Below are 26,747 nucleotides of genomic sequence, written 5' to 3'. Positions count from 1 at the left end.
TGGCTTGTTCTTAAGTTAAATTCTTCTTTCTGTACATAAAAAATCCCAAACAAACAGTATGTTTTCTCATCACAGTGAAAAACACTGTCTGTAGTCTAACTTTTTTCTTTCTTGGTAATTATAATCTCCTTGCCTTCCCCTCAGCACTTGCTCACCTTTCATAGATCTCTTCTGATCTAGTCCTCAGATCTTCTTATTCACCCAACAAAATCAGCCTTATCAAAACGATCATTTCTCTTTCAGTTCTTCCCTTTTTAACTTCTTTCAAGCTTCTTCCAACGCCATCATTATCAGGACCCCACAAATCTGTATTCAGATAATTCCTAAAAAATACATTTTGTGGAATGACAAACTAACCCACACTGGCTAACATAAACTTTCCACCTCAACACTGTACAGTAATGAAATAAACCAAGTAATGCTGTAATAAGCATTTCCAACAGGTTTCTAAGTGCATCTCTTTGTCTGCAAGATCCAAAACTAGAAGTTGTTTTTCCTTTGTATCTCATGTGAATTTAAATACCTGAGCCCAGTCTACAGGCAACCCTAGTATAAAATTCCCTTCATAAACTAAGGATGCTGCAATCTAAGCCTTTTTGCTTATATTGGAAAACTATTCCAACTGTATGAATAGCAAGCAACCTCCTAACATTACTCTAAATTAATACCTGGACATTTTTACTCCTGCTTGTTCTTGAAAGCATCTGGGTGCTTCACAAATACTAAAAGTAAAAGAGTTTAACATACAAAGAGAAAATTCAGACAGAAATTTTGTCTCTATGGGGGAAAAATTTGTAGGATATTTGAAAAACTTTGTCTTCCAACAAAATTTTATCTTTCAAAACACTCGCAACAAAAGCTGCCAGACATTAACGGAGACAGTGGTGTTGCTGTGATTACAGGATTCATATATGATATGTTTTTGCCAAAAGTAAATTGAGCGGCTAATTAAAACCTAGATTGGATGAACTTATCTTTTCACCTCAAACTTTAAGAAGGTAAGTTTAGACACGGTCTATAATTTGATGTACTTTGAATGTTATTCTGCCTGCCACTATCTTCATCGTGAAGCTTATCCAAGAGAAAATTGCACTCCTGCAATATGATGCAAAATACTTATATCTCACACTTATTAGAAGTGTATATTCCTGTTGCCATTCTTGTTTTCAAATCTAACTCAAAAAATGAAAAACTATGCACTTTCTGCATTACTGACTCTATAAATATGGCATTAAGTGTGATGCATTATGGCTGTGGTTGCAATACAAAGAAGTTCTATCACAAACTTAGCAGGAACAACCTGTGCAATCCTGTAATCCAATTTAACACTGCATAAACAACAGACCAGTACACATTATCACATACCTATACCTATACATCTATATACACATACATATCCTTATATATATTTTATGTACATATCTACACATACACACACGCACACAAGCATCTTTTCTGAAAACATAAAAAACGCAATGTTAGTGACTAATTATATAATCATATAACAGCAACTTAATTACTGTTACTCCCTTCCTCAGGTTTCTAGGGATGGGAAAAAAGACAAGTCATTCTTCTGAATCTTCTAGAAGAATTTAGCAGTAATACAACCATCAAATTAATGTAGTGTTTAGCAAGGCTGTACTACATGCATTGCAAGTGTTGACATGGAATATAAATTAAGTCAGCTAGAGGCAAGAGTTCAGACAATTCAATAAATACAGAATCAGATTGTTTACAGTTTAGTCACCTGAATATTGAAATTGATACTCAAGAGCCACAGAGTTTCAAGATCACCAAACAAGAGAAAAGAAGCTGGTTGAACAAATTATTCTAAGCATATTTTAAAAACAGGAATAGATAGAATTTAGTCTTTGAGGATTAGATGCAGCACATTCAATCTTTCATCTTGAATCTAGAAATATATTACTATTCCTTGTCCCAAAGCCATACCTACAAGAGAGAATAAGTTATTCATGAAAGTAAATTATGAAGAATGAATAGAAAGCACATGCCATGATGAGTTTTAATTTACTACTCCAGCTAACCTCTGGGGACACTGCTCCGATATGTTTTATTCCCTTATGAAATTGACTCTTTCCATACAATTTCTCCTAAAATCTGCATCTAGACTGAAACTATTTTAAAGTGATTTTAATTAAGCCTTTTTGTAGCACAACAGAGTGTATATACTAGATTTATTAAATAATAATTTAGAAATTCTCCATTGTGCCCTGTAGTCCCTCATCCTATATATCTGAATTCTTTCATCATGCATATGATTAAAGGAGAAAATTTACTTAAAGTAAAATTACAAAATCTTAAAATTATCTAAAACAAATCTGCTGGTTAATCTAATCATTCATCTTAATCCATGTAAATTAAACATTTCTAGAGTTTTTAAAATGGAACAAAAGTCTGCCAAAATTAGAACTTAGTTCAGTAAAAAAAAAAATGATGACGAGCTTTATGTCATAAGACAGAAAACAATATTCTCTTGTTATCCTAACATAAAGTTGTTTCCTTTTTAATATTACAAAAATATTTCCATTGTAACTCAAAACTACATTAATTTTTAAATTATTTTTACTTTTGAAGTGGACTAGAATTTGGTTGAGAAAAAGTAGTGATAACATGTAGAGGCATGGTGCAGACTGTACAAAGGTCAATCCATTGTCCACTTCCCCTGACACACATCACTGAATTCAAAGGAATTGCTAAAATGTGACCATCTTGCAAACACAGACTGTAGCCTCTATCCTTATTCACCTCAGCTGTATAATTCTAACACATCCAAACAGCATAAGCATAATGGAATTTACAGCAGGGTGAAGAGGTACCTGAAGAAACAGAAAACAACTCTTTGTACTTCATCATATATATCTGTAAAAAACTCAGGAAAGAATAATGACCTATTATTTATTACCTATTTTAATTATGTATTATTTATTATAACATCTATCATAATTGTCTGTTCTTTTCTTACCTCCTCATTCATATCCCCTTATGTCAGATGGTTTTTTCTCTGTTTTCTATAAATCACCATATTGGGTAGGTGAAAGATACTACCAGATCAAGACAGGATTGTTTAAAGATGTAAATGACCATGCATGTTTAAAGATACAGCAAGTCTTACCTAGCTTCACGTACTTATGATGACTGGTTAGAAAAACTGGATAGCAGAAAGTATAATCATCTCAAGCCCTCTGCCCTGCTCTTCAGACAGTTCTTGCTACTCTTAAGCCAAGGACAACTGATTTGCTCATTAGCCAGCTCTTAAACTCCCAGCAAGTTTTTAACACTGATGTATTATGGTGAACCAAAGATGGAGTAAGTCAAATGAACAGATTAGACATTACTCCCTGAGAGGAGACACCATCTATCAGGAAGGTGAGGACAGAAACTCATCCCTGCTGAAGTCATTTCACTTTAATCTACTAAGTTTGTCAGGCTTTTAAATTAAAGTAGCATATTAGCAGAAGAACCACTTCAGGAACTTGTTGGTTAAGCTTCAGATACTTAACAAAAACTACAGGACACAAAGCTTGAGATAACTAAATTGGCAAAGTCGGGAGAATAAACTTTAAAGTGTTTGGCCTTCTGCTTTCAGTCTGGAGCAAGCCATAATGCGGATAAATGAAAAAGCAGAGATAATGGAGCTTTAAAAATTTAATCAAAATGTTTGGCTGAGTAATTTATCCAAATCTGCAGCCTTATGTCTTCATATTAAATACTTTTCCCAAAAAATCCTCTGTAAGCAGACAAAATATATATAAAGAAGTCAAAACTTCTACAGATTCAATATCACGTATAAGGGTGGTATTTTAGAGCACCACAGAACTACTGTAGTACTAGAATGCAGTAAGCAGATAAACAAACTAGTAGGGAACTTCACTGTGCAGCCGAGACTATTTTGTCCTTATGTATATCCAGCGTTGAGCATAATGAGATATAACAGATTAAATAACATCACCCTTCAAAATGCCTGTAAAGTTTTCTGCTCTTTTCATGTTACTAGAGCAAAGACACGTGACCAGCAAATTTCCTACGACTATAAACCAGCATAAGAAATTGGGTATATGACCCTTTGGGGGAACACGAATAAACTGAGAAATTACCTATTGTCTAATGGGAAGTCATTGATCTCTGCCCACCACCTGCTTAGTCCAACTGCTTATTTAACACTTTAGATGACAGCAATACTTCATCTCAAAAATTACCCTTCCTGAAACTAATGAATATAGTGTTGTAATTTTAACTAGATTCAGATTTATCTTTAGCTTTGGCTGTGCAGTTCAGTTCATTAGTTATTGACAGTGACTACAGTGTTTGGGTAACAACTTAATCCACAAATTGCCCCACTAAAACCAACATAACCAAACATGTAATAGTTGCCTCAACAACTCTTACATGGGATATGATGTTTATTTTAAGGTACCATCCCCTTCATGATATCTGGATACAACACTTGAATTTGATTAAGAAAACTTTGGCTACTAATTGGTAGGCACTTACTCTGATCTTAAGGTCAATCAGGAGGGCTGGCTGTGATGCCTACAGGAAATGCAATTCAGTCACTGCTGAAATGTACTTCAAGAGAGAAGGGAAGTCCAGTATTCCACTGGCAATTACTTAAATATGAGTAAGATATCCTTCCTTTCTTTAAAGAGTTTGTAATCCAGAAAATACCTGACTAGGGGATTTACAGATTCAAACGAATAACCATTAGACACAAGTTACAGTAACTCCCACTTAGTACATCTGCATCTCAAAATGAGATATTCAGAGACAGAAAATGCTGCTGAATTCAGCTGCCACCAACCAAATGAGTGGACGTGGTCCTTTGAGAGATGGGAGAAAGTGGTGCTAACATATATGTGGCCCGTATGTTAGAACTTTCTAGTTTGTTTCCAGATTTTCTACGGATAAAGACTTTGAATTGGTGTCCATTTATTTTCAGCAAACCAATATATTCACGGACAGTGTTTCTGCTGTGTCACTGTTAAATTTTGGTCTAAACAATTTTTTTTTTTTTTTTAAGTATTCTAAGCCAGTGTGGACAAAACAACATGCAAAGAACTGTTCAGATGAGATCATCAAATCATGGATTACTTGTACACAACAGTAAATGAACTCTTCCACAGGTAGGTAAAATAGTAGAGGGAAAAAGGTGATACAAAAATTCCTTGACCCAAAAAATTACTTTCATGTCCTTCCAATTTAAGAGGAATATGTTGATTTGTAAGGGAAGCAACTGCCTCACACTCATGGAGTAACTGGTAACTCGGCCTTATGTCATTATCCCATCACCTTTCTCATGCTGCTCAAAAGAGAATGCACCTCAGTGGCTATATGTATGCACTTACATCCTAAACATAAAGCATGTAAGAATATAGGTTTCTTATATTTATTATATAACATTCTCCACACAAGAACACAGGAGAGAGACTTGGAAAGTTGTGAACTTCTCATGCTGCTTTTAAATAGACAATAAAATGCACATTTTAAAACATTCTTCAGTGTAGCATGATCTGAATGTATCTTTCAGCAGCACATGTTGGGATTGCATTAATAAAGAAATAGTCATTTTGCTGCTGGTGGAAGAAACAACAGCAGAATGAATAGCAGTAGAGAGATACTGTAAAAAGAAGATGTAGATTTTTATCTGTGCATTACTGTCTTGTAAACAACTGTTCATTTGTTAAGTGTATTTTGAGCTTAGAAATATGTCAGGCATGCCCTTGTATATGAATCATGTGAAGTTTTGAAGGAGTAGAAAGAAATTTTGCAGCCAATACCCTTCATTTACAACTAGTTTGTGCTAAAATAATTTATCAGTCTTATTTAACTGTTGCTATATCGTGCAGTACATGGACATCCTAACTGATGTGGGTTAGAGTTCTGCTATCAAATAAAAATCAGAACAGCTGTCTTTTGGAATATCCAGTAAGCTCCCTTGCATCTTTGCTGCTAAAACCAACCACATACTCTAAGGATATCCACCTGCTGTTACGTGTCTGTTTGTCCCTGAAAAGTAGACCTACCTCTGTTTATAATTTCCCCATTTAAGAGCACAATTTTTATTTTATACTGTACTCAGGTTTACAAAATGGAAAGTAATCCCATGTCACTGCCGCCATCTGTTCCTAATATGGTGAAGATGGAATGACACGATGAGACGGAAGCTCTCTCCTCTCTCCACCTGTTCCCTCTGTTTTTAGTATCATTCCAGTACACTTTAAACCTTACTTACAAAAGCTCACGCTCACCATACAGATACTCCTGTCCATCTTCTCTTACATACACATCCACAAAAAAGCCCCCGGACAGTGTGTATGTCAGATCCTTTCCTTCACCCAGTCCAGGACAGATATATGAGGAGAGATATTTTTTGCTTCAAAATTCATTATTTTAGTTCAAGCTGCAGAGTGTTGTGTGCTTTGGTCAGGAGGTTACCATTTCAGTCTGCTACAACAACCCCATTAAAAACCACCACAGAAATAGGACCTGGTCTAAGATCTGAAGTGCTATAAGCCTTAGTCACTCAATATGAGCTTTGTCGATCTAGAGGAAATATATAATCTCTGAGCAGTGGATATGTACCTTCTTCAATAGTACCCAATTCCTAAAGGGCAGAGTTTTTCCACAGCTGCAGAACATCTTGCTTCTTTTTTCACACAAGCTGTTAGATACTCATATGCTGAGCTCAGCAGTCCTGGCCTCTAGCATTGCTTTTCCTGAGATGAAGGCCATACCATGCACTGACTCTTTTGTGGAATGCAGGACTCCTTAAACTTGTTCACTGCTTCTGTCAAGCCCTACTGATAACCAATCAGCCAAAATACTTTTAGTTTTCTCATAATATAGAGCAGATGATTGCCACTGTTCTTCTCTTCAGCTCAGATATCCTGCTAATGAAACACTCAAGTTTCTCCACAAAATCTTTAGTCAGTCAACAGTGAATGTGAATGTGCAGACCAAGAGTTACAAAGTGAAAGTCCCATAAGAGGACCACCATACAGGTTAAGCACTGTAAAATCAAGAAATACATGCTCAAAAATACACCGCATCTTTTAAACAAATTTATATTTTAAAAAGTATTTAATACAGCTGTAGAGTAAATCTCCTTCAAGGTTTGCAACATGATTTGCAAAAATTCAGAAAATTCAATGATTTAAAATTTTGTCTGTTTATCCCACTCAAGTTGGAAATATAATCACTCTGAAGTATGCTTTTCTCCAAATATGGAGTCTCATAATGAAAGCCTTCAAAATGAAAATGATTTCTGATGTACTAAAGTAGTTTACATATGATTTAGAAAGACTCCATTTTTAGAAGCTCTGTTCATAAATAACTTAAAATCTGAATTTCAAATTCTGTAAACTTGGTTTCTTCGGGTTGGTTTGGGTTGGATACCAAGCAAAAATAACTTTAAAATATTTTTGTGGTTGTTGCGTAACCATAGTATCAGACCTACTGTCTTCACGAATTTTTCTCTCAAATTTTGGACTCAAAAATATCATTTTCCTACTACTTTTTTTCCCAAAAATGAGAGGCTCTAATACACATTTAGTGCTTACCTTCTAACTTGTTAGACATTTAAATAAGTACCTAACTTTTAACTAACTTTAATTAGTGCCTAACTTCTTTTTTGAAAAGTAGTCCTGAGAATAAGACCTTCAGGTACTACTCTGGAAAATGTGGAACTACCGAGCCAAGGAGACTTGACAGATAACTGAGACACATCACACAGTTCATACTGTACATTTTTTTAAGTGCACAGAGGCTTTTCTGTGACAAATATAAAATTAGAAATTATTGGAGAAATAAAACTCTGCAAACATTGAAACTTAAAAAGCATCAAAAATTCATTTTTATGATATATTTAACTCTTATCCCAAATATTCCCAAGAGTCCATATCAGAAAGTCATGTATTTAAACATGTTCTACATGTAAGCATCTAGTATTTTCACTCATTTAGATTGGAATTCATAAAGCAAGATTTATGGCTGTATTTATATTGTATTTATAGCCACAGTTCTTCAATGGTGTGAGACCTTATATAGATGGTATCAAGTTCTATATGTTTGCAATTCCACACGGATTTTTGCAGCTGACCATTATTTATGTCCTTTTTTTTTTCAAAACAGCAGATTATAAAGTATATTTTCCCTCTTTGCTTTCTGTCCTCATCACTATCTCTGGTTTGGAGAATGGACCAAGTGTCAAATACCTTGAAGAGTCCAATTACTGTAGCTATGAACAGAGAGAATCATGGCCTTCAGCAATTAACAATTTATTCAGAAAACTATCTGCCAAATGGAACAAATAATCCCATGAGTGAAAAACAAAGACCTGTTCACTCCTTGTTTGGACAATGATTTATTTGGATCTGTGGGCCTGTTTGCCATGCTAAAGCTGTTTTTATGGTCTCTGTTTCTGAAGATATCTGAAAAACTAAGGCAGCAATATGCTGCTACGCTTTTCAAAACATTGGTCTGATGCAAAGCCTTGATGGACGCCTACCTAACTAATGCATGTAGCTATTACTTTGTATTTTCCTTCTTTATTACATTTTCAGAATCAAAAGAAGATAAGCATTACCACAAGTCACTGTTATCAATACCAAGGAGACATGCACACAAAAGATGCTTGAACAAAATGAAATTTTGCATGTCAGCAGTAGACAGGCTGCTGTTGGAAAGTGGCAGATAATTAAATTTTAGGGAGAACCACAAATTTTGGACCTTTCATAGTGATGTGATCTGTCAGACCCAGATAAGAATTTGTATTTTAAAAATATACAGGATTTCATATCATGTCATCTTTAATGTGAGAACAAAAAACACCAGCTGTTTATACAAACAGTTGCAACCCATTTGTCACACTGTAAAGGACAGCCATCATATTTCTGATGTTACATAATAAAGCAGGAAGTAGTGTTCATCCAGTTTTCCAAAACTGCCAAGTTTTATACATCTTGGGCATATAAATTGTGGATCCAGCATAGTATGGAAGACAAAAATTTTTGAATACTTTTAAGGAAGGAAAATAATTTGAAATTCTTTCTGATGCTATATATGAAAGCCTAGAGGCAAACTTCTGCCATAGCATGCTCTGCTCCATGGACTTTGTGTTGCATAACACATGGCTAGCAAATTGTACTGTGGCAAAAAAAAAGAATAAATATTACAGAAAATAACTTTATATCTACCATAAGCACTGTCCTGCTGAAAATAAAAATTATTTCCTTAAAATACATTAAGGACTGTTTGTTTGTACTTGCATAGGCATTTAGAAAGAAGAGTTTCCTTGCAATCAATATTATTGAACTAACATAAAAAACAGAGATCAGTTTCCAGACTATCCTGAGAAAATTACCTTTACTTTCATTGGCTGTTTAAACTGTTTGAGGGACAACTTGGGGACTGAATTTGGGAACTGATCTTACTAATTTGGGTAGTCCAATTATAGGGAGTGGCGGAACTTCATTCTTCATTATAATACTAAAAATGCTTGTCATTAGTTAATGAGATGAATGGTATTTGCTGCATATGGTGTATGAAGGTGTCAGTGCCCATTCACCCTAGCCTTCTTCAGTGAAGGCTCAAAACTGTTGAGTTGTAGAGTTTCATGAGCTGCTTAAACTGATTTAAGGCTTTTCTTTTGCCAAAAGAGATGAGATACAGGCCATTATTTCCCACACTGCACAATTCCTTGTGAGCCAGTAATAAGGCTGATCTGGTTGGAAATCCGTTAATGTTTAGTGCTGCAACAAGAAGGAGGATAAGAACATTTTCAGCAAAACTGCAGTTTTAGGCTATCATGAAACCCTACCATTGCACTGGTTCAGGCTCATGATTCCAAGGTACCTCAGAAACTAAGAAACTTAAATACTTTTCAGACTTACACCACATCTGCTCCCCTCCTCTACACTGCAGCTCCTTACAATGGTCTATCCTGATTTATTCAGGTATAGAGATAGTCAGACACATCCTGTTGGGTTTTTTGTTGCAAGCTGGTGTGTACGTCACTTGATCAAACCTGTGACAGCACCAAAGACTTGCCGACCCAAAATAAACTTATGGTCTACCTGTCCTCTATCTGACAAGAGACAACAGAAATTACTTCAAAAAAAGTGTGTGATACCTTGCAACCTCTGGAACATAATCTGCTCCATGTAAGAATCTATCCTTTGCCCTAAATATAAAGATTTTTTATCTTTTTTAAACTTCTTGCTAGAATTTACTGTTATAATTTTCATTACCAAATAAATTCCAATCTATTTTGAATCTTACCAGCTTCTTGGCTTCATCCTATAGAAGGTTGGTTGGGCTTTTACCCATTAGTTAAAAATCACAATATTCTTCCCACATATGGTCAAATCTTTTCCATGGTGTTTGTATGTGTATACATTCCCTGTGAAGCTAATTTCTTCCACGTGTTTTTAGTTTCTTTTTTTCTATGCCAAAAGGAAAGAAAAGCCATGTTCCCCCAACGACATAAACATATGCAGGAAAATGAGTGTCTGTTTCCTGACCATCACTGATGCTGAGCTTGACTGGGAGAAGCAGCAGGGACTCCAAGTACCACCTCTGGCTCAGTGAGCTGACTGTTTGATTGTTCTCATTTTATTTAACTGCTTATGTATAATTGCTGCTGTTTTAGACTGTAACACAATAAATGTAGCACTGTGGGAAGAAAGAAACCTTTTTTGCACCAGCAATTTTATTCTCTTTCTTATAAGAGAGAGTAAGACCTGCATTTAACTATATTACTTCTGTGAATTTTTAATTTCCCACAAAAAAACCTTCAGTATGCCTGATTCATTTTTGATTACGAAACCCAGAAATCTCATTTCACTCTATGTTGCCAGTATTGGATACTTTAAATTAGTTTCAGCTAAGTAGGTAGTAAAAAGTGTTATTTAATATTTCCAAAAGATTAATTGAAGTATTTTTTGTATTTACTGTCCTCCTTAATTTTAATGGCTGCAGGCATCACAGGTCTAGGTTAAATTCAATTTTCACTGTTGCTATATGGATTACCTTTAAGATGGAAATGATTACAGAAAGCAAGATGTATCCCTCTACAGCCTAGGGATTTTCATTTATCATTGGAGTGCGGGCTCCCAGAGGAAGATTTAAGAAGAGAAGTACTAGTTCGGAGAACAGGAGATCAAATAAATAAATAAAAATAAAACGGGCAAACATTTATCTATTCAGATAGGCTTACATTACACCAAACTTTGCTTTTTAAGATAAGCCTTCAAAGTCTAGCAACATTATTCACCTGTAATTTTGTTGCCTTAGCACTCTATTCTTGAACAGTCCAATGACAATAAGCATCTTTCCACTATACAAGACTTTGTTGTCTAGAAAATTTAAAAACATAATAAAGTTATTGAAAAGACAAAAAACCACCCTGGAATACGTTGGGAAAATGTGTTTTTTCTTAACAAACTTGAAGAACTTATAGGAAACATTTATCTTTTGGGCAGATAGCAGACACTGGCTTATAAGATGTCTTCTTTTTAATATAGCATATTGACTGCATAAATCCGTCATCTTTTTTCTGGGCCTGTACCATTTACAGCTTTCCTCTGTGCTATGTGGGGATTCTTTCAGTGAAGACCTGAGCACCATTTCATATTTGTAGAATGTCCAAAGCAACTGCTGTGGAAGCAATAGTTCCCATAACAGAACTGTTTTCATCCATGTTAGCATAACATTTTTTTTTTAAAGGGAGGTGGGAGAAGACAAAAAATCAACACCAAAATCAGCACATCATAAATACTACTAAATGAAAAATAATATTAAAGAAAAATTACTTGTAAAACACTTAATGGAATGAAACACTTAAGACTCTGCTTATTAAAGCACTCCTTTTAATCTACCTGGTAACATGCTACACAGACACCAACAATACTGAGAACTGCCAAACAAATTCTATGAATGGAGTGCCAGATTAAGAACTGGTAAGTATCTGGAGTTTACTGCTGCACTGCCTGGAACAGAGCAGTCTGCAGCAGAACCCCAGATCTTCTTGCATTCCTAAGTGCCCTGTGTAGATTTTCTGAATTCATTCTTATTCCATTTTTGCTTTGATTTTACTTTTCCACTTCATATTTACCTTATAGGCAGCTTCACTCTATTCCACATTCCTATGAACCTTATTGTAGCTCATGGGTATATGTGGATAATCTGTTTTGTAGCAATCTACCTCAGGGCACGAGACAAATGTGCATGCAAGTCCTTGAAGCCACCGCTCAAATGGAATTCAGATCCCAAAACATTCCCAGAACATTCACCTTTATTTAAATTAGTCCAAGTTATCTATGATAACAGATTTAAACACTGGTGATTCACTTAACTCCCAGACATACTCATAGACAGTATTTCATATTCTCAGAAGAAACTGTCTGTAACTGAAACACACATGATAGTGAACAAAGATGAAAATTAATTTTATCACTTTGATGAGCACACTACGACTTCAATAGAACTAATTTTCAAGTTTTGGTGGAACAGGGACAAATGCAGCGTAATTAGAAAATAAAATATTTTTTCAATCTCTTTCTATGTTCAGCACAGAGCTGTACTGCATTTTAGTACTGAAAATAAAAGGAAGGCTTTGGGCAAATTGAGAGCCACTGCTAAAACCACAGATTGAGAGTTAGTCTCACAAGAGTCTCCACAGCACAAAAGGATAGTATTGTTCTTTCCAAGTGAGTTATTTTCCTGAGGGACAGTTTATTTTGAGGGCTCATTGCTTTGGATTTTCATGTGCCTTTTCACTTGTTTTGTGAACTTTCATTGGGAAGTGCCCTGACGTTTCATTGTCTTTATACATTGCTGCTTTTCATTTGACCTGTGAATGATCTCCATCTCCACAAGCATTCTGTGAAACATCCACACAAACAAACAGAAAAAGCATAAAAAGCTCTAACCTCAATGAAGGCCTGAAGCCCTTGTAGTGTAAACAATTAACTGGTATGGAAACATGTGATGAACAACTGAAGTCCGGTATCTTCAGACTATACAGGAACAGTTTTCATTTGTTAAAAGGAGCGGTTTTAGCGTAATGTAATGTTTCACTGAAATTGCATCAAGTCTGGCAATTATAAGTAATCTTAACAGAATAAGATTGTTTCTCTTATTCTCCTCATCCCTGGAGGAGACATCGAAGTGACTGGGTGATGCCAGGCTATTCAGGCTCTAACAAGTAATGCTATTTAGATTTAACATATTAAGAAAAGTATCAATGCAGTTTCCTAAAGCCAGCTTCTTTAATTAATTTCAAATAATTACCAATGCAAGACATACTGAAACAAAGCTAAAAAGGCTAGTAATAAATTTTCATTGTTGATGTTGAAGCAAGTATTTTCAGATAAAGCAGTAACAGTAGCAGTATAATAAATTAATTTCCAAGTGCCATACCACGAGTAAAGGAGTGAAACAACCTTAGAAAAGTTCTAAAAATATCTTCCTTTCCCCTTGCAACACCAGTTCTACAGAGTTGTAAATTAAAGGGCTGAAAGGGCTTTCATTTACTAATATCTAAGAGTACAGCTTATTTTTACTAATTGTCTTTCTAAAAAGAATAACACTTTATTATCAGTATAATTACCTTACAGGAAATAAAGATGTTATTAGCAAACATGTTTATGTATGCTCTCTATTAATACAATCATTATTAACGATATAAAATTCATTTATGGCTCCTAAAATCAGAAAAGTCAAAATACAGGATCCAGAATGCAAGACTGATGTTATAATCATAGCTGCTAATTTCAGTGTGCTGTCAACATCATCAGCACAGGGAGCTTTTAAAATGTCTTAGACCAAGGAAGCGATGTGACTGGCTGGTGGAGACTGAGTTGTGCAATAATAAGCTCAAATGGAACTTGTTCGGTAAAAAGCAAGGCAGACACAGCTACAACCTGATCACAACAATGTAATATAAGCAGCTCCCATTGTTTAAGGTATTCACATGCTAAAAAACACACTACTGAATGTATAAATCAAACACAAAACACACTCAGAAGTGATCTGTATAGCTGTGCACAAAGGCAGATGCCACAGCATATTTTTGTAAGATGCAAGGCTGCTCAAGATCATCTATGGATAATGAACCATGACAGCTTGGGATTTGATGAAATGCAACTTGATGGTGAGAGAAGGCAAAGAATAAAAGTACTATCTGAACAGTCAGCAAATGCATATAAACTATTTTTTCATCTTGCATTTCAGTATGAATATGATGTATTGCCACAAAATTATACTTCACTAATTCAATACACTTTACATCAGAAAAAGCTATTTCTTTAAATTATTTACTACCTCCATTTTATTTCTAGGAAAGCACCAAGCACTACAGCATTTAACAGAGTACAGAAGGTAAGAGAATCCATGTTTATTTAAAATACCTTATATGATTGGCATCAATGCAGTTCTCTTTTCACAGCGAAATCTTGAAAGAAGGTTCTATCAGTCAGTTTCTAGTTTCTTCACAGCTCAGAAAAAATCCCTTTTCTTTTTTCCCTTTAAGAGAAAGACATTCCATGTAAACACTTGTTTTTACCTATGCAGCTGTATTTTCTATCTTTGCCCAAACAACTGCTGTTTAAGAACTCCTTTAATTATACTTGGCTTTTTCATTGCCTTTCAGCTATTGATCATCAGAAATTGATTATCATGACAATGATTCAGGTTATTAAGACACACAGAAAAAAATGCATTAACAAATTTTCTTCAGTATTGATTCATTTGGATAGCTTTCTTAGTGTGCACCAATAATATGTATTTCTGCAGATTTTATCAATGAGTTAAGTATGGTAAATTTTAGAGATCTGATACAGGACCTATTTTTTCTTTTGCTGTATCCCACAAGGTTCCATAAGCTAGCACACTCAGTGAATTCATCTGATGTCAAAAAGTCCTAAGCTCATATAAACATTTTTTTCCCTTCTATACACAGCCAGGCAAGTTCAAAATAGTTTGCATTAGGGGGCAAAGTGAGATGAGTAAGTTCAATCTTTAGACTCGAGCAATTTCGTAAAACTATTCAACCTATACCTTAAATTCTTTTTTTCTCCTCACTTCTGTTTTCCTTCTAGAGAGTCTCCTATTCTGATAAATTGAGAATTCATTTAGCTAGAAGCTCAGGAAAGACTGACTGCTTACTGTGCTAGAAGCTGTTTGAACAAGGCTGTTATAGATCTTTAAGATTTTTATAATTTAAATCCCTGAGGCAGGCAAAGGATAGGAGTAAAGCTATATCAACATATTTATTCTACAGATGGAAGCTGAGCTACATAAAATTAAACAATATGCTGAAGGTCATATAGGGAGTCTGGTTTCAGGAACCTTCTTGGTCTTGAATCCTTGCCCAATACCTTAATCATGCACCACAAAAACATAAAAAGCTGTCAGTCTCATTTTGACTATTTTCCTTAGTATGAAAGGGAAACAATTTTCCATTTTTTTGAAGGTCTTCGTAATAGTTGTGACAGTAAACATTCTTAGAAATTAAGATTCTTTTAAACAATAAAAGCATTGCATAATTCAAAGTTCATTAAAAAGTATTTTGAGTACTCTGAAACTTTTTCATTATTTAAGTACTAACAAATCAATATTGTTAACTAAATCAGTAAAAACAATGATATTTCATAAAAATGTAGATATTTTTAATATGCCTTCTGTTTTTTAAGGAGTAAGGCCTGTATCAAAAATGGAACTGCTTTGAATTTACAGTCACCAAAGTTGTTGGGCAACAAGAACTTATGCCACCCCACAGTGTGCCTTTTCCTTCAAAAAAGAAAGGCCAGATCCTCCAAATGACTCCAGGAGCTAAGGCCTTAATGAAATAAATATCTGGAAAAGTTGTTTTAAAATGTTTCAGTTTTCACAGTCAACAATTAATTTATACTTTGTGACTGTCTGGATAGAATATTTATCAAAACAAGCAAGTAAAATTAAACTCATTAGATGCAAACACAACATCAATAAAAGAACACTGTTGCAATGCCAAGTGCTCAAAGTTTAATTCAACTTCTTTCTGAGGTTTTATAACAATCTCTAACTATGAGTCAGATATTTTTGTAAGCCATGCTTATCTCGTGCCGAGTTTTTTTTTTTTTTTAAGGAAATTAAAGGGTCCCTCTGACACTAAAATGCTAATATTTGACACCAAATATTGAGATACTTGGATACTGATTTTTACTTTTCTTCTTCAGAGCACTTAGCATATCCGGTATGTTCCTATATACTGAAGCACAGGACCCACTGAATTCCATTTTCCTACCTTCCTGGCTCATTTCTCAAGCAATCTCAGTTCTATTCTGCTAGGATTACTTGCTGATGCTAATGGAAGTATGTCAGCAGCTCTAAGTCTGCCATCCTTGCGTCCAATTCCTTAATTAATCTGTCATCCCTAGAGCTCCCTGACAATTCTCAATCTTTTTGTGTGGCCAGTCCCAGTTTTCCACTCCTTGTGCAAATTTTATGTTCCGTCCCATCAGTGTCCATTCCCCAGGCCACCTCTCAACCTATTGCTTTTGCCCATTAAGCCTTGGTCATACCCCCACCAGTTCAACCCTGACAGTTTTTCTCCCTTACTGGCACTCTTTTCTCCACTTGGGTACTAGCTGGGTGCCAGCAGGCACAAGTGAGCCCAGCTGGGGCTGGTTCCTTCCCGAAACAGTCATCAGGAGCCTTCAGTGGAAACTGTGGCTCTGTGTTTTGGCCGAGGGACACGAGTATGTGCGGTCACTCTGCAGCAATGCTGTGTGCCTGCTACAGCCAGCAGCAGGAGCTGAGAGAAGCTCGAGCGCGTTTAACGATGACTGCTAATGAAGATTTTGCATTTTCATAACCAAACTCTTTTGCCTCTCTGAACTCTGGTGCCTTCTAAAAGGCTCTACAGTTTCGCTCATTCTGCGTGGCTATTCAGAGGAACGGCCAGAGGCACGCTCTTCAGCTTTGGCGCCTCCCTCGCAGAAGGCACTATTAGGAACACTAGCTCCACTTGAAAAAAAGCTTTCAAAGATGACACTTACTTTTGTGTAGGAATCTTAACTGGGTACAAAATTCCTGGTTAGAAGCAACTATTTCTAGGGCAGTTAGCCTTTGCGAGTCAGGAAGAGATGAATGCTCAATAAGTAAGTTCTAGTATGTTAACAGAGGTAACTGTGAAACGTGAGCCATGTTTCAACAAGAATTTTCAGGTTTTCTTAGAAATTTAAAACTTCTCTCTACAAGTCCCTTGGGTAGCAGAATGAACCTCTGTCACTTATTGGATGAACAGCGCATAATACTTTGCGTAATGAAATTAAGCAGCCTGAAATACATGTGAACATGACTAATGAGACAAAATGCAGCAGGAAAACCAAGCAGATGGGTTGAACATTCTGGAACAGTGTAGCAAGGAAGGAGCTGAATGTTTGGGGGATTTTTTGCAGAATACATACAGAAACACAAATATAATCTTTGCATTTCTGTATAATACTGCATCTGTCAGCACTTTGATGATCTGTGTATCACAAATGAGAGCTGTGCCAGAATATTAACAGTCTCTGTGGAAAACCTTCATTTGTCTTTCATAGAGATGCAAAAAGCAAACAAAATGCAGGCGCAGGGTGGGAAGGAGTTTCCTTCTGTATTTTGGGTCTTGTTTTTTAAATTGCATAAAAAGACACTTATGCTAGTGGCATACTTTTATGAACTAGTCTTGCTTCATCAAGGGTCTGCTTCTCAGAGACTCTCCCAGTAGTATAAACATTTGGGGGGAAAAAAAACCTGAAAGAATGATGGCAGTAATTATCAGAAAACAACAGGAAAAGACTTTTTTAACAAGAAAGATCAGTGATCAGCTTATGAAGGATAGTACCAGAAACACAGAAAAATTAAGATAAAATCAGTTTGCTTTCCTTGCTGTACAGGAAAAAAAAAATCCATGGAAAAGAGTAAGTGCTCATTTCTAGAATTCGAGCTAAATTATGAGGTAGCTTCTCCTTGAGAGGTATTCCTTGGCAGGAGGGTATAATTCTGCTTTGCAAGCAATCCGTAACAACGCTGGCTATTGACATCTGCAAACTTTTGAGCATGCCTGCACTCTGTTATAAAGAGTAGAATAAGCAGATGTAGGAAGTAAAAGTATTAATCTGAATAAATTTATGATGTTTTCCTTCTGTCTTCTCCATCACAAATGATTGTAATAAAATGCTTTCAGGTGCGTATTTTCTGAACAGCTGAGATTTTTCTGCACTAGGAAACTTTATTGGGTGTTTTTGAAAAGAGAACAAAGATGCTACCTATGATCAGCTACATAAAGATGTCAACGAAGTAATCTTATACAATATTCAGAAGAATACTTTGTTATTTTATTTTACTTTGGTAAGTATAATATTCTGTTCCACTGTTGGTGCTAATGATGCAACTGTGGCCCACCTATCACATATCTGACAACTACAAACTCCAATTAGTTAGGACTCACAGTGCAATTTGCTGGCACAGAGGCAATCTGGTGGCACAGAGTAAAGATTCAGGCTCTTTGCTCTCTATAGCTAATTGTCAAAATGTATCTCTACATCATGTGCATTGCTTTCCCTTTGTAAAGTTTAAAAATTTTAGAATCATAATTTCATGGAGCATCACTGCTCAGGAGCAAAAACCCCAAAGATCTTTTAATTCTGAAAGACTGTAATGATATTTCTTCACTATTTTTCCAATGACTCCAGATGGTAATTATAACTCCTGTAGCAAAAAATACTTCTTTCAGAGACTGAGGCAAGCTAAAACTTAATTCTGCTCTGCAACATGGACAAGAGTCTCTAAAAACCTGGCATCTTCAGTCAGCAAGATCCTTCAGTCAGTCTTGACCTAAATTCATCACATGACACACACAGAGATTTGGACGATCTCTGTTTTACTGCAAATGATTCTTAATGACATTACTGAAGTTTTTAAGCCTCAATTCAAGAAGTGTTATAAAATAAAGTCTTTGTTACATGATGAATGACCTTAAATGAGAACTGCAACACACATATATCATTCTAGTCCATATTATTTGTATCCGGTCCTCCCTTCTCTTCAATTTTACACCTTGGCAGGTATCAAACCTATTGGCAAATTCCACCTTATGTCTCTTTCCTTGCAGCTTTTTAGCATAACTAGTTTTAAATGTGAATACCTATACAGCACTAATAAAGATGTACGTTTTAAAATCTCAGTTCATTTTATTGTTGGTCAAATGGAGTGTGCAAACATTCTGGTAACCATCTCTACCAACCACAGGTCTGGGATATTGTATAATATATCGACAGACCAGGCATCCAATACAGTATTGCAAGGGAAAGTATCAACTGGTAATTTCTATCTCATTACTGCTGTAAAAATGATAATGTCCTACTGTAATGCTGTTTGTAAATAAATTCAACTGTAAAGCTGAGTTTCAGTGATTTTCTAGAATAATTTGTATTGAAATCGAGGGCCTAAACTATACTTCTACTGCACAGTTAAGTAAAATGTATTGTATATCTATAGATTGCATTGTAACTGTATACGGAGAAAAGCCAGCAATCATAAAGGAATTGAGTAGCAACAAAATTCAAAACAAACAAAAGAAGGTGGTACTTTGTTCAGTGTGTGGATGATCTACGATCCCAGAAAGATGTCTGGGATGCAAAAATGTTTTAAAAAGTTTCAAGGGGAAATTGAACAAGTACCTGGAAGAGAGATTAATTGAGAGTTAGAGAAACCACATCAGAAATCAGGAAATCCCTGGAACTGGGAATAGTCAGACACTGAGAGAATTTTCTGTGAGAGCTGTGTAACACATTATCATCCTGTTCCTCTTCTCTGAAAATCTGCTATGGCTTGCTGCAGGCAGAATGCTGAACTATGCAGATCTCAGATTATAAGAATCCCTGGTCTGAATTCATGGGACCATTACTGTGTTTTAATAAGAGTTTGCCCTACATTTTTGCCCGAGTAAAGGCAAGGAAAGAGATGCCTACGTATTCCAGAGATTAGGGAAAAATGCTGTATGACGCATCTGCATCACCCGCTGATCTGCTGATCTGCACTGTATTGCATGTAAGCCCATTTCTACTGAACAAATGTGTATGGCTTATGCTTGGTATGTTTGTGACAATCATTCTAGCTAGCAGTGCAACCACAGCTAGAGTGCTAGCTCTCAGTCATATAGAAAATACGTGATTCAAAAAGCATATGAGAAAGTTTCACAGCTATCCTGGAAGGGAAATGTAGCCAAACTTTCCAAACAGTTGTTCTATAAGCAATCTGGGATTAAACTCTGCAAGATTGTCATTGCAACATGCCCACTCTTCTTGCTCCTCAAAATAGTATAGGAAAAAGGTAAGAAAAATTGTAAATTTCAAATAAATTTTATATGCTAACATAGCATATATTTATACAAGGCAGAAAAGTGTAAATATAGACTCCAATAGGATGGCCTAAAAACTAGGAGGAACTCCATTTCATCTTGCCTGGTAAAATGAATGCAGCGCATAAACTGACTGCAGCACAGCCAGGTGAACACAAAGAGTTGTAACAGTCTCATCTAGTAACTACAACGGAGACAAACTTGTTCTTCTTTTATACATGTACTAGGTATCCATATGGTAGCGCGTAATTAGAGACTTATAATAAACCCAACCTGGAAGACATATGGCCAACAACTTTCTGTTGTCACCCTTCAAGAAAACGTGCCTGTCTTCACGTACCACTATTCAAGCCCTTATGTGTTTTCCAGTCTCCCTGGTCTCAGCAGGATTTTTTTTTTTTTTACTTTCTCCTTGCAATATTTTTCCCCATGAGAATTTGAACTTAAACTCTTGTTTTTTATTTAAATCATGCGATTGTAAAGAAGGAAATTTTGGTCCTTTTCCCTGCTTCTTTCTCAAAAGCAACTAGGCAATAAATATATGCAAATACACACATCAGTCTGCACCACCTAATATATCACTGGGATGTTGTCATTTAACCAACAGGAGCCAAAATAAGTATTTTAAATACTACTCTGTGCTACCAGCCTTTGTGAAAAATTCTACATAACAATTACTCCTCCAAACTCCACTTTTCTTTGTATCATTTTGTATCATTTTTTGGCTTTAACTACATCTCAGATTATGAACATTCATTTCTACTATAGCCGAAGTAGACTGTATGACAGACATCTTGTTTTGATATTCCCAAAACTTTTTTTCTCCACATGAATGCTGAAACATACAATGAAAAGTAAGAATCAAGCGTCCACTACAGAGTGAACACATCAATTTTATGATTTCTTTATACTGTGCCAAGTCCTATCCTCAAACCTTTATTCTGACCCCTCTTACCAAGCCTATTCCATACTGATCAACTCATTTACTTGCAACTGTGGAACAATTTCAAGATTAAACTATGAGCGTGACCTTCAATTTATGAAAGACATCAAAACACAAGATCAATCTGATGGTATAAGACCTCAGTGCAGATGGAAACTAAACTTGCTGGATTTTTTTTAATGCTACAAGTGAAAACACCCCAAACACATAAAACTACCATTGACAGGGAAGGTTTCTGAGGTTCTGTCTTCCTGCTCTCTGCATGTGCTCAATTAGCAAATAATAAAGTCAACTGATGTGACCAGCTGATAACTCGTAAAGCCAAATTAAGAGTTTAATGTTGTTTGTTGACATCCAGCTGATGTACAGTGTGCTACTCTAGAAAATGCTGTGTGTCCTTTTATAACGATAAAACAAATTTCACAAGGCTTTGGCAATGAGAGCTTACAGATTATCAAGATATTGTACATTATCTCAGGTTGGCTTCTGTTCAAAACAGTAGCTTATTACGTAATGAGGTTGGAAAGAAGTATTCTCCCTACAAACAGCTTTGACTGAGTTTCACATTCTTCTCACACACACACAAAGAAAAGAAAAATCTGCTTGTGAAGTGTTGTTTCCTAACTGCAACATTTAAAAGGAAGGTTGCTATTTCCTCTGGCAAAGACTTATGATCATAAAAAAATACTGTAGCCACGAAACCAAAAAAATATACAATCAAATTATAAATCCCAGAAGGCAAGAACTTATCACGTGTATCCAGGCAGAGCTCTCTCACAGCTAGAGATCAGATAAAGATTTTAATTAGCTCCCTTGAAAATTGGTGTTCATATTAAAAACGAAAGAATAGTTCATCATCATGTCTTTTCCATCCAGTATCCAAGAAGCTTGCCTGTCAATATATACGTTAAAGCTCTAAACTCAAGCAACGATATAGGTGAGCCCATAAAGCAGTCTAAGTACGGTAAATTGGAGAGCTGTTTACAAGGGGAGTACTTGGAGTTCCTATGGCCCAATGAGTCAACACAGGTTGGACAACCAGTTTTTATAGTTGCTCTTATTATTTGGAAATGGGAAAACAGGGGAACATCAGAGCCTATTTACAATATTGAAACCAACTTCTCAACAGCAATGATATAAATTACATCACTATATGAGATTCTTAAATTACTTCAGACAAACAAATGTACTGTACAGTTAGTGCTGCCTTGGCAGAGGAAAAAGTACAAGACCCACACATTATTTTGGATATTCTGCTTTTATTAATACCTTGAACACATAATATTAATGTAATTAATGTGTTAATGCCCACTCTGTAGTTCTATACTAGCCAAGATGTGGTAAAGATAACATTTCTAATGACTTTGATTTGCCTCTGAAGTACTACTTTCTTAAGCATGAGGAAATCTAACACTTGAACACTGAATAGGGGGGGAATACAGTATATACTGCTTCTGCATGCGTGTAGATGAAATGCAGCATTTCTGTCCTTTAGTTCTCGCCTTAACTAGACATTCTGAAAGACAACATGATCTAATTGCAGATTAATGCTTTTATTTGTCTCCAGCCTCAAAGTAGAAAGCGAAGAAAATAAGCAGACATAATTTTATTATTGCATGATGCATTCTGAGCACCAAAAATAAGTTCATACGCATTGATATAGTCTCTATGTAATGAGCAAAATGCCATGACCAATGCTTCCATAAGCCTTTCATTACCTCAAGTGTATCACCCACAAAAGTCCATTACAAATACATAAGAAATATACTAAATACATAACAAGTCTACTTAGCTTACTAAGAATTTTCTGAGTTTTTGTTAGTATTAGAGATCAGTCTTAAAAACTGTGAAGTAACATATGTGTAGTAACATGAGATGCCTTCTGAGAGCCTCCAACAGAATGCTAAGCAATACAAAAGATTTGATCAGAGAAGTAATAACACAGTTCTATAAAACCTTTAAATAAGCAAATGACCACGGACATAATCAGGACATCAGGCAACACTTGCATCCTTTTTCCTGTTTTGTTTTCAAATTTTTAATCTAATGTTTTTATTTTAATTGCAGATAAGCTAACACTGCTACTACACTTCTAGTTGTTAGCTTTTTGGCTATCTCTAAACAGAGGGATTCAGAAGGATTGTCAACCTTCAGGTATTCATCACTCTTACATTTCAGATCATGTCAGCATGACATCTAATTGCATGTAATGATCTCTACCCATTTGTTTTCTCCTGTTCTTTCCACCATGGTTTCCAGGCACACTGACAAACGAGGCAACCAGGATCTCAGAAAGCTCTACTCATGAGGTCTAGCTGTAGTTTTTGAGATCACTGTTATCAAACCAGATGCCACTTCCATTTCTTCCAGTCATTTCTGTCTTCTTATCATTTCACTTTCCTAATTTCAGTGCAAGGAAAAATACTTAACTGTCTCAGCTCCAACTTGTATGTTACAAACATCACAAATACCTCGTGTCCATAACTGTATCACCTCTTCTGTTTTTTCTACTTTCTCCATTTTCTTCCCCGTAATTTGTATCCTGCCAAACCTTGTCCAGTCCTTGAAAATCTCATTCTTTGTGTACTTAACATCTCTCAGTGTCCTTCTATTCCGTACATTTCTTTCATTTCTCTTAAAACTACAAGTACACCCCAACCCATCCAGGAACTTATCTGTCATGCCCTCTGTTGCCCTTTCAAAGCAATCTGTGCTTCAATAGAGCTCATGCATATTACAGCTGAATAGCCGTCTTTAATGATATAAACACAACTTCTAAAGTCTGTGAATACACACATATAAAAGGAAGTGTAAAGATAATGAAATAAACAGCTCTGATTTTTATCCCTTTTCAAAGTTTAGTCCAGGAGTATTATAATGTGGCCAAATATTACAGGAGTCAAAACTTAATCTCCAGTATAAATGTTATATTGCATTGCACTCAAGAAAACAGAAGGTTGACTCACTGCAATTTTGTCGGTCTATACTGAACTGAAACAAACTGGAGTAGCAATTCATAACACAACAGCCTTGTTGGCAGTTGCATAGGCTGTCCGGGCTATTCAGATATTCTATAAATGATGGCTCAGAAAGCCACAATTAACAGTGTGCAAAGACGGGATGATGAATCATCAGGTAGTTTAACTTTGCCTGATTAAACGTTTTGTTTTTAAACCACCTGCATTGTATTGCTTGATCTACCAAGATGGATCAAATTGTTCTCAGTCGTTTTCTACAAACTAGACAAGCTTACAAATGATAAGTTTCATTGTATTATGAGACTGATGCCAAACTAAAGAGCTATGTATTATGTGATTCCAATTACTAGTTTTTGGCCAAGGATTTAATATCAGCTTTATTAAAGACTAATCTAATCCAGATTTATCAAACCTCTAATTGCTTTGTGTCATATTGAAGTAATTTTAGTTTTTGTCTACCTATTTTCAAAATAAATTTATTAGTCCTCCTGAAATGTAATCTTTTTTAGCTATTTTTTGCTCAACTGGCAACTAAATAGATTACAACTACAGTAACTGCAGACACAGCTCAGCCAGATCATACCTGATTTTGACCAGTGTAAATGCTATTGGTACTCTCAGTACATGTAGTCTTCTGTTTAGACAAAAGGATGAGGTATTTAGATGCCTAAAGATGCATACAAGCACCTAAAAGGGTTTACAAAAGTGTCTAAATGAGTAAGCACCTTATTTCCATGGACTTTCATGAGAGTTAGGCAACTACAATGTTTAGTCACTTTTGTAAAACCTACTGCATTCCTCTCTTCAACTTTGGTCACCTCAAAATATATTTTAAGAATGTTCTATGTTAATTAGATATTGCTTTTCCCAAAGGAAACCATCAGAGTAGAACAATTAAAGCAATGTAGCAACTCTTAAAACCAGGGCACAAAAAATCTGCCCTATGAGCTCTATATTTTAAAAATTAAACTCTTGGGTAATAGAATCAACCTCGTCTCCAGGTTCTGCGATTGCAAGATTATTCCTCATTGCATATATAAAGCCTTAGTTTACTATTTTTATATGATATATATTACTATATAATATCTATGATATTAAGCTTTCCCCTCATCTTTATGTTATTTCAGTTTTCAGCCTAGATTTTGGAATTGTGTTGAGGATCATTTTCTGTAGTCACGGTATTGTAGATTTATGTCACTTTCGACATAAAATGCCAGTCAGGAACTTGGTAACAACCTGGTTTTACATGTTCATTTAAGGAGCTAAGTACTAAATGAATTTTCTTTAATCTTTTTTCTAATTGTTGGTGGACTGATTTATTAGAGTAGGTGGAGAGGGGAAAAACTGTTATTTCATATTGAGAGTTTTTTACGGGATCCTAGATCGCTAAAATCAGAGCCCCAGTGTGCTGCAAACATCGAGACAAAAGAGAAAAAAAAGATAACAATAAAACAAAGAGTTCAAACATGTTAAAAGTTCATTATCTGTCATATTGTCACTGAAGAATCAGCACATAGTACTTGGTTACTTCCAGGAATTGCCACATGTACTCAGAACTCCTATTGTTATTGGAAAATCTACTGTAATTCCTACTAAGCAATGACAGTTTAGTAAGAACATTACAACAGAGATGATAAGCTACGTACTGTTATCCAACTAAAGGTACAGCAGATGTAAAGACAAAAACATAAGGATGGCCAAGAAGAAAAAGTACTCATTTAGTTCTTAAAACTGGGAGAAGCTTAAGAAGATTTTATTATATATGAAAAAGAAGCAGAACAAGAGTTCCTCTATAAACACACAAGGCTTTTCTTACTTAATACCACAAAACAGTATTTTAAGAAATAATATTGATAGATTGTAATTCTGCTTTTGGAAGAAATTAGGGGAAGTGAGTAATGAATATTTTTGTTTTACGCTACCAAACATTGCTTTTGCTATCATTTCTTTCTACATATTGTAGGAGCATTCAAAATCATATTCAAGCTACAGGTCAAATGAGACATCTGAGCAACCTACCTCAGAGGCTATCTCAAGGCACGCATTCTAGCACATCAAATAGCACTGGTCTAGAACAAACAGACGCAAGGCCAAGTTCTGCTTCTATTTCAGGCTGTCTCTTGTGGAGAATTTAGAAGTCAGTAACAAGCGTCATAGAAATGCTTCACGTTTTGCAAGATCACAGTTGATTAATTATGGCCTACAATAGTATTCAAACAGAAATGGAGCATCAAGATCCTGTAGGACTGCAGTGAGTGAGCCATCAGGTGTGATCCTACAGAATGCCAGGAAATAAAGAGATCATCTCACCACAGCAATTATCAAGGAGGAATAAAAACAAACCAAACAATACTGCTGTATTAGCTAGTCACAATGTCACATTGACTTATTGTTAAATCTATCAAATTTGAACATACTGATC

At 35.5% G+C, this 26,747-nt stretch overlaps 1 protein-coding gene across 2 annotated transcripts in view; it reads right to left on the bottom strand.

The window, feature by feature from the left end:
* SYT1 (synaptotagmin 1) overlaps positions 1-26,747 on the bottom strand; it is a 345,804-nt gene that overhangs the window by 253,023 nt on the left and 66,034 nt on the right. For both annotated transcript variants that reach the window (XM_062568014.1, XM_062568022.1), the window contains exon 2: positions 14,427-14,541. The gene's annotated coding sequence lies outside the window, so the exon portion shown is untranslated. The remainder of the gene's footprint in view (positions 1-14,426; positions 14,542-26,747) is intronic.

Source organism: Rhea pennata, chromosome 1, assembly GCF_028389875.1.
Source record: "Rhea pennata isolate bPtePen1 chromosome 1, bPtePen1.pri, whole genome shotgun sequence".
Classification (NCBI taxonomy): domain Eukaryota; kingdom Metazoa; phylum Chordata; class Aves; order Rheiformes; family Rheidae; genus Rhea; species Rhea pennata.
The sequence above is the reverse complement of the archived record's forward strand: the minus strand, read 5'-3'. Positions and strand labels throughout refer to the sequence as shown.